This window comes from Arvicanthis niloticus, chromosome 30 (assembly GCF_011762505.2).
Source record: "Arvicanthis niloticus isolate mArvNil1 chromosome 30, mArvNil1.pat.X, whole genome shotgun sequence".
Lineage (NCBI taxonomy): Eukaryota > Metazoa > Chordata > Mammalia > Rodentia > Muridae > Arvicanthis > Arvicanthis niloticus.
The window spans coordinates 5,267,368-5,276,554 of record NC_133438.1 but is presented as its reverse complement, the minus strand read 5'-3'; positions in this window follow the sequence as shown (position 1 = coordinate 5,276,554).

Genomic DNA, 9,187 nt, shown 5'->3' with positions numbered 1-9,187 from the left:
GCTGATGTTTTAAGTTCTAGCACTCAGGAGGTAGAGGCAGGCATAACTCTGAGTTCCGTACCAGCCTCGTCTACAACGTGAATTCCAGAACAGACAGTACTACACAGAAAAAACCCTGTCCCGAACACCCCTCAAAAGAAAAAAACAAGCAAAAAACCCCCAAAACAACAAAAAACAAAAACAAGGGAAACAAAAAAACATGCCTCGCAAGATATCCCAAGACATTTTGCCCCGCGGCTTGCCAGTTAGCTTTCTGCAGGAGTTCAAGACTTGTCTCCTTTGGTGGTCTGTATAATAAACTGACACTGTGCTTAGAAATGGGGATTAAGAGAGATAGGATTACTCCATTCAGATATATAAGCCTGGCATGGTGGCTCAGGCTTGTAATCCCAGTATTCTTGAGGCTGGAGGATGGCCTGTGATCCCAGTATTCTAGAAGCTGAGGCTGGAGGATCGCCTTGAGTTCAATGATTAAGAAAATAAAAACTGATTACAGTGGCTTAATATCCATGACCCCAAGTACTCAGAAGTGGAGGCAGGAGGATTTCTCTTTCTTGAAGGTGTTAGGAAAGGGCTAGGCATGGTGGTTAACAGACTGTAAACCCAGCACTTGGGAGGCTGGGTGGGGATCATTTGGGGGAGAGCTTAGAGTTTCATATCTACATAACCCTAACAGAGTGTGGCACTGTCCCACAAAGAAAAAAATAAGTCTGGAGATGTAGTTCAAGCGGCAGAGTCCCTGCCTGTCATGAATAAAGCCTTAGCCCCAGTATCCCGCACCACATACATATGGGGGGAAATGGGATGGCACTGGGGAGTGGAAGGCAACCCAAAGAGGTTCAAGACTGGTCTCCCCAGTATGGTGAACTCAAGTGCATCCTGAAACTGAACCTCAAAAACAAATGAAACAAACACAAGATTAAAAAAAAAAAAAAACCAAACCAACCAACCAAACAAACAAACAAAAAAACCCAAACCCCAACAAACCAACTAGCCAACTAACCACCGACAAAAACAACACACACACACACACACACACACACACACACACACACACACACACGTACATTTTTCAAGTCCCGTGACTGACTCCGGACTGGGTCTCCTTTTTGCTCTGTGTGGACACATGGTCCGAGACTCAGGTCTCTGTTCTGTCTTCCCGTGCCCAGTTGGCACTTGGCTGCCTCTGTCACACTTCATTTTTCTAACCTGATTGGTCCCCTCTTTGAGCTCCATGAGGCAGGGAACTTGTCTATATAGTCCTAACATCAAGTCCTGGGCCTGACCCATACATAGCAATGTTCAGTGGAATTGGGGACTATTGAGTCAGAGCAGACACCAGGTAGAGAAGAGGGGGGTGGGCAAAGGGAGCAACCTGTGCTGAGATGCCACTAGAAAGAAAGAAGGGAGAAAGCAGAAGAGAAAGTACTAGGAGTCCCTAAAAGGACCAGAGGTGGACCTGAGTCTAGAAGGCTCTGGGTGTGTGGTCCAAGAAAGGAGTCTGGGCTTGGTTTATTTTCCCAGATTCTATTTTTGTACAGATTTGAACGGCACTGTGATTGAATTCGGGGCTTCATGCATGCTGGGCAAGTGTTCCACCATCTGAGTTACATCCACAGCTGTGCCAGGGAGGGAATACATGGATGGGGACTCCTGAGGGGTTTCCTTTGGCTTTGGTGGGAGGAGGGGAGCCTGTGTTATGAATGGGTTTCACGGGCTCTCTCACTTCTCACAAATCTCCTGAAATGCCAGGCACAGGCACCTCCCAGTTGTGCATTCTACCCCAGGCGAGAGCCCCAGGTTTAGCGCTGACACTAATGTACCTGGTATGAATAGCTGTCAAGGGAACTGAAGCCAGCACTGGCCGATTAACTTTATAGACTCTTTAACACAGGCGTGATGACATTTTCTTTTTCTTTTGCTTTTTTTTTCTCTATCTCCTTCTCTTTACCAACCCCTCCCCCTTCCCACCTTCCTCCCCCTTCCCACACCCCTGCCCAGAGATTCACTATGTCCCTGGGGGTAGGGGTGGGGGGTGTCCTGAAACTCACTTTGTAGACCAGGCTGACATTCTAATTCTAACTCATGAAGATCTGCCTGCATCCCTGCATCTGTCTTCGGAGTGCTTGGATTAAAGGTGTGCACCACCATGCCTGGATGATTGGTTCTTTTATTAAAATTCATATATATATATAAAACATATATTTTATTATATATATACATATATATATCTGCTTACCACGTGCATTCAGTGCCAAAGTATCCAGAAGAAGATGTCTGATCCCCTGGAACTAGAGTTACAGGCTGTTGTGAGCCTCCACGTGGGTGTCAGGAATTGAACCCATGTCCTCTGGAAGAGCAGTCAGTGCTCTTAACCACTAGACCATCTCCAGACCATGCAGGTCCTGTATATCAGACTTAGGTGATTGGGCTTGGCAGTTAGCACCTTTATTCATAGAACTATTTTGGTGGCCTCCCTAGGCCTTGTGGGAAATCTTATGTTGCCATTTAATTGGCATATCGTGCTCACCGAGTTTAGGTCGACATCTAAATCCTCTCATTCCCCTTCCTCCAATCTTCCTCCCCACTGTGCTTTTGCCCACAGTCTTCACCTCACAGGTGATCTGTTATTCTCCCCAGCTGCTTCCTCACAGCATCCTCTCCTCTTGGGGGCCCTGTCTAGTTCCCTGGCTTCTGCCCACTCTCTCTCCCACACAACACACATGTATAAAAATGAAAGCCAGAATCCACATTTGAGAAAGAACACTCAGTGTTTGATTTTTCCGAGCCAGAGTTAGGTTGTTTAATATATTTTCCTGTTCCATCTATTTTCCTGTCTTAAAAAAAAAAAAAAAAACAGATTTATTTTTATCTTATTTATGTCTTACATGCCGGTGTCTCATTGTGTGCGCGTGTGTTTGCCCACGGAAGCTTGAATGGGCTTTGGCTCTCCTGAAGCTGGATTCACAGGTGGTGTTTGTGATGTTGTCCTTGAGCTCTGGACCTTCCTGTCTCCATCTCTTGGGCGTTAGAATTTTAGATGTGTGACACACCAGGCTTAGAGGCTCCTCCTTCCCCCAGGAATTCCAATTAGCAGGTAGGAGGATTACAAGTTCAAGGCCAGCCTGGGAGACTTATTAAAAAACAGGAGGAGAGAGTGTAGCTCAGTTGGTAGAGTGCTTGCCTAGAATGCACAAAGTCCTGTGTACTAGCTACTTTTCTTTTGTGATGATAAAATTGCCACGACCAAGACAATTCATAAAAGAAAGGGTTTTTTCTGGCTTCTGGTTTCGGCTGGATAATAGTCCGTGGTGGCAGAGCAGAGGCAGCAGGCGGTAGACAAGGCAGCTGGAGCCGAAGCTAAGAGCCTACATTCTTTGTGGTAAGCATGAAGAGAGAGAGAGCAAACTAGAAATTCGAGTCTTTAAACTCTCAAAGCTCGACTCTAGTGAATATACCTCTGGCAATAAGGCCACACCTTCCTTCCAAACCTCCCAAACAGCGCCATCAGCTGGAGACTAAGTGTTCAAATGTCCAACACCGTGGGAGACAACTCATTTAAACCACCACACACTGACAGGCACCCAGCATGATGGTCCGCACCTATTATCCCAGACTCTGCAGGTAAATGCAGGAGGATCAGAAGTTCAAAAGCTTCCTCCAGTCAGCCAGCCTTGTCTTTAAAGAAACGTGGTGGGAGGCTAGAGGGATGGATCAGTGGTTAGAGCAATTGCTGCTCTTGCAGAAGACCCGGACTAAGTTCCCCAAACCCACAGGATGGCTCATAACCACCTGTAACTTGACTTACAAGCATTTTGATGCCTCTTCTGGTCTTTTCAGTGGTTCACATTTACTATTGAGTGCACATGGGTATTTACATACAAATATTCTTACAAGTAGATGAAAAGGGGCTGTAGAGATGTTTCAGCAGGTAGAGGTATTTGCTGCCAAGGCTGATGACCTGAGTTCAATCCCCAGGGCAGGGCACACATGGTGGGACAAAATCAAAACCCAGATCATCCTCTTATTTCTACATACAGTCTGTGGCATGCCTATAGTGCACACGCTCAAACACACACACACACACACATACACACCACACACATACACACACATACAGAGAGATACACACGTACACAAACACACACAACGCACACACATACACACACACAAAGATACACACACACATACACACACCACACACACATATACACACACAGAGATACACACATACACAAACACACACACACAACACACACATACACACAGAGATACACACACACACACACACAAACACACACACACAATAATAATAAATGTAATTTTAAAAGTTCTTTGAGCCAGGCAATAGTCAGTCATGCCTTTAATCCTAGCACTCAGGAGTCAGAGGCAGGGGGATTTCTGAGTTCAAGGCCAGTCTGGTCTACGGAGTGAGTTCCAGGACAGCCAAGGTAACACAGAAAAACCTAGGCTAGAAAAAACCCAAATAAACCAATAGCCCTTTGAAGTGTTATAGGAAGTAGCTCTATTGACACAGTGTTGGCCTAGCATTCATGAAGGCCTGGGTTCCATGCTCGTCACCACAAATGCCAGATGTGATGGTATATACTGCAGTTCCAGCACTTGGGAAGTGGAGGCAGGAGGATCAGGAGTTCAGGATTATCCTCAGTTATATAGAGTTTGAGGTCAGTCTGGAATACATTAGACCCTGTCTCAAATTGACAACAAAATCCCTTTAAACAATGTAACTTCAAAAGCCACCAGAATCATGAGACTTGGTCACATAAAACAGGAGGAAGGAAGGAAGGAAGGAAGGAAGGAAGGAAGGAAGGAAGGAAGGAAGGAAAGAAAATAAGGGAGGAAGGGAAGAAGGAAGGAAGGAGGGAAGGAAGGAAAGAAAGAAAATAAGGGAGGAAGGGAGGAGGGGAGGCTAGGCACTCACACTGGGTTCTCTTGAGAAGCCCACACCTATATGTGGATGAGGACTCTCCTTTTCCAAAACTTCCCCTTCTATTAACATCTGTGCTTAAACATCTCTTCTCAGTAAACTCTGACTCCGTTTTATACTGACTTCTCTTGAAATTCTTTTCTGTTGCAATGGCAGGAATCCCAGCTTACCGAAGTGCAATCTCAGAAAAGAACTCAGGCTGCAGCAGGAGGCAGAATGGAGCTGAGTCCCCGGCATCCTCTGCCACTGACAAGACCTGGGCACACATCAGAAGACATACGGTCCTAGCTGGCACCCCAACTTCTGGTTCTGCAGGTCGAGTGTTAGGCCTGAGAATTCATGTTCCTACCAAGTTATCAGGTGAGGCTGAATTGATGCTGCTGTTGATGGCCTGGGTCTGTGTGTCTGTGTGTCTGTGTGTCTGTGTGTCTGTGTGTCTGTGTGTCTGTGTGTCTGTGTGTCTGTGTGTCTGTGTGTCTGTGTGTCTGTGTGTCTGTGTGTCTGTCTGTCAGGATTTCATGTAGTTCAGGTTGCCCTGGAACTCTATATGTAGCCTAGGATGACCTTGAACTCCTGATTCTCTTGCCTGACACTGAGACATACATATACATCGTCTACGTTGAGATGCCAAGTAATCCCCAGGATAGCAGGGCCTGAGGGGGACCTGAGGATAGGATGAGGCGTTGCATAGGAAAATGCTGAGGATAGCCACTTCTGACCTAGATATTTTTAGGCTGAGGCAGAGCTCATGGGAAAGTTCTTTTTGCTACCTGTGCCTAGAGGCTTATATGTGGGAGGCCTGGGACCCTGGGGAGCAGAGACAGAGCCTGGCATGGGGCAGGTATGCTTATAATTCTAGGACAGACAGTTCTTTAAAAAACTAGCTATCAGTATTGTGTATGGGTGGGTGCAAGTACCCACCTGTACCCATGTGTGGAGATCAGAGGACAACTTTGTGAAGCTGCTTCTCTCCTTTCCACCTTCATGTGGGTCATGGGAATTGAACTCAGGTTGGCATGGTTTGTGGCAATCACTTTTATCTGCTGAGCCATCTAGTGCTCCCCCTTTAACTGTTTTTAACTTTTTATGTAGCATGCACAGGACTCTAGGTTCCCTAGTGGCATATGACTGTAATCCCAGAATTTGGGAATCAGGAGCAGAAGCAGAAGGATCAAGAGTTCAAGGTCGCCGGGCGGTGGTGGCACACTCCTTTAATCCCAGCACTTGGGAGGCAGAGGCAGGTGGATTTCTGAGTTCGAGGCCAGCCTGATCTACAGAGTGAGTTCCAGGACATCCAGGACTACCTGAATGTAGTCTCGAAAAAACAAAAAGAACAAAAACAAAACAAAACAAAACAAAACAAAAAAAAAACAAACAAAGAAAGAAAGAAAGAAAGAAAGAAAGAAAGAAAAAGAGTTCAAGGTTATCCTCAAATACTTAGTGAATCAGAGGCCACCCTGGGATCCATGAGACCCTGTTTCAAACAAAACAAGCCTCATCTAAAGTGAGGGTTAATTAGCATCTGCCTTCCAGGATTGGTGTGGAGCTGAATGAGTTAGTACCCACTGTGAGGGAGTACTAACTCATTGTGAATCCATATTGTGTTTATATCCCACCCAAATAAACGTATGCACCAATCTCAAGCTTCTGTGGGTTCTGTCCACTCACTCCCTATAGCGCCTGCACATTTCCTCAGCTGCCCTCTACTGTGTGGTCTCCCCTCCATTTTCTTTTCTAGGTGCATGCTCACAGTGGTTTCCTTCCTTATTGTTTACTTCAGTATTCTGACTGAGACAGGATCTTGGGGTGTAGGTCTGACTGCCCTGGGACTTGCTGTGTAGCCTAGGCTGGCCCCAAACTCCAAACAATCGTCCTGTCTCAGCTGTCCAAGTGCTGAGATTACCATATTTTATGATGCATTTACTTATCTGGGCCATTTTTGTTTTGGTTGGTTTGATTTTATTTTTTTATTTAATTTAATTAAATTAATTAATTAATTTATTTATACGACAAGTTTCTCTGTGTAGCCCTGGCTGTCCTGGAACTCACTCTGTAGACCAGGCTGGCCTGGAATGCATAGATCCACCTGCCTCTCACTCCCAAGTGCTGGGATTTAAGTTGTACACCACTGTTCCCAGAGACTGAATCACCAACCAAAGCCCGAGCACTGGCTGGACCTAGGTCCTCTGCATATATGTGGCAAATGAACAGCTTGGCCTTTAGGACGGTTTCCCAAAAACTGGAGTGGGGGCTGTCCCTGAGCCTGTTACCTGCCTGCCTGTGGATCCTCTGCCCCTACATGGACCACCTTGGCTGGCCTCAGTGGGAGAGGATGCATCTAGTCCCCCAGCAGGCGGAGGGGGGAGCTAGTGGGGGTGACACGGGAGTGGGGAGGGATTACCTTCCAAAAGAGAAGGGGAAGGTGGATTGGAGGGAAGTCTTACATGAGGGGGTACTGGGAGGAGAGGGGCTGATATTGGGATGTATAAAGTGAATAAATAAATTGATTTAAAATAACTGAAGAAACTACCAAAAACAAAACAAACCGAACAGGTGTGCACCACCATACTCAGCTACTCAGGCCACTTTTTAACCCCCTGCTAGCCTTCCTAATGCTGAGACCCTTTCATACAGTTCCTCATGTGTGGTGGCTCACAATCATAACATTATTTTCATTGCTACTTCAAAATTGTAATTTTCTACTGTTACAAATTGTAATGTAAATATCTGATATTCAGGATATCTGACATGTGACCCCAGTAAGAGAGTCATTGACTCCCTCCCCAAAAAGGGCTTTCGACCACAGGTTGAGAACCACTGCCCTAGAGACAGCCTCTGGAACTTTCATTGGCTTTGCTCATGTTGGGTTCTGAGGTCTGGTATACAGTGGGTATACAAAAAATACATGCCAGTAGTGCTGGAACCTAGCCTTGGGGCCTCCTGCTATCTACCCTGTAAATCTGGCTGTATAGGAACCTCAGGTAGTTGGGCCTCCAGTTGGGGGACCAGGTGTCCCTGAGCTGCAGCCCCATGGAATGTGAACAGAAGTCTCACTGCACACAGATCTCAGGGCCCAGTTGAGAGACCCTGGGGGACTGCATGGGCTCTAGGATGCACGGCTGAACATTCTGAAGTAGAAATACAGGTCAGAACACACCCCTTAAAGTGTGCAAGGGCATGGGTCAGTAGACGGGAGGGCTGGCGTTCCAGGATGAGAGGTCCCCTAACACCGTTCCTATCTTATGGGGTAGATGGGCAGACTCTGGAGCCTGTGGCTTGCTGGGTAAGGACTGATACAAGAGACGAAGTGCAGACAAGAGGGGAGAGGGCTCTTTGGGCATCTCCTACACGACCAATTAACACATAGCTGGGCCTGGAATATAAAACAGACAGACATGAGTGCAGAGGCAGAGAAGAGTGCCGGGAGACAGCCATTCAAGGAAGAAAAGCTTCTTTAGCAAGGCTAGGCTGGGCACAGAGACAAACTCGGCGATTAATGTTCAGGGTTTTTAAATGGAGACTTGGGAGGGGTTGCATTGGCTGGAAGGAGAGGGATCCTGTCTCTGAGAGGGGGTGCCAGCCCCTCCAGGGTTGGGTCAGTCACTCCACCCTCAGGCTCACACGCTACTCCTGAGCTTCCTTCGGAGGGGTGAAATTGAGACCCAAAAGACACCTGGAAGCCGGAAGCCTGGCCTCTGTGTGGAGGACATCCATGGAATCCCGAGGTTCATGCAGTCACGTGAGCCGGGGGTGGGGGGGGGACAAGGAAGAGGTTTCCCTGAGGTGTATTTACTTAATTTTTTTTTCCCCATCTACTTATTCTGTGGTGTATGTGAGTGTCTCTCTGTCTTTGTATCCAAGCCTGTGCCACATCGGGTCTGCAGAGGTCAGAAGACAAGTCGCAGGACTCCGTTCTCTTCTTCCAACATCAGGGTTCTAGAGCTCAAACTCTACAGAAATCAGGTCCGGACCTCTCTGGACTCTGCAAGCCAGTTTTGTTTGTTTGTTTGTTCGTTTTGTTTTGCTTGTTGATGTTGTTGTTTGGGAGGGTAGGCTCTCACTGTGCAGCCCACGATGGTCGTGAACTGGCATTACATGCGGGTGCTACCACCTTTAGCTCAGATAGGAGAGCCAGGTCATAAGCCCACGTCTTCCACTAGCCGGGGTAGGGCGTGAGCGCAGCGGTCAGGCAAGGTGCAACCTGGCAACCTCCACCCACATTCCCAGTTAGAATCTAAG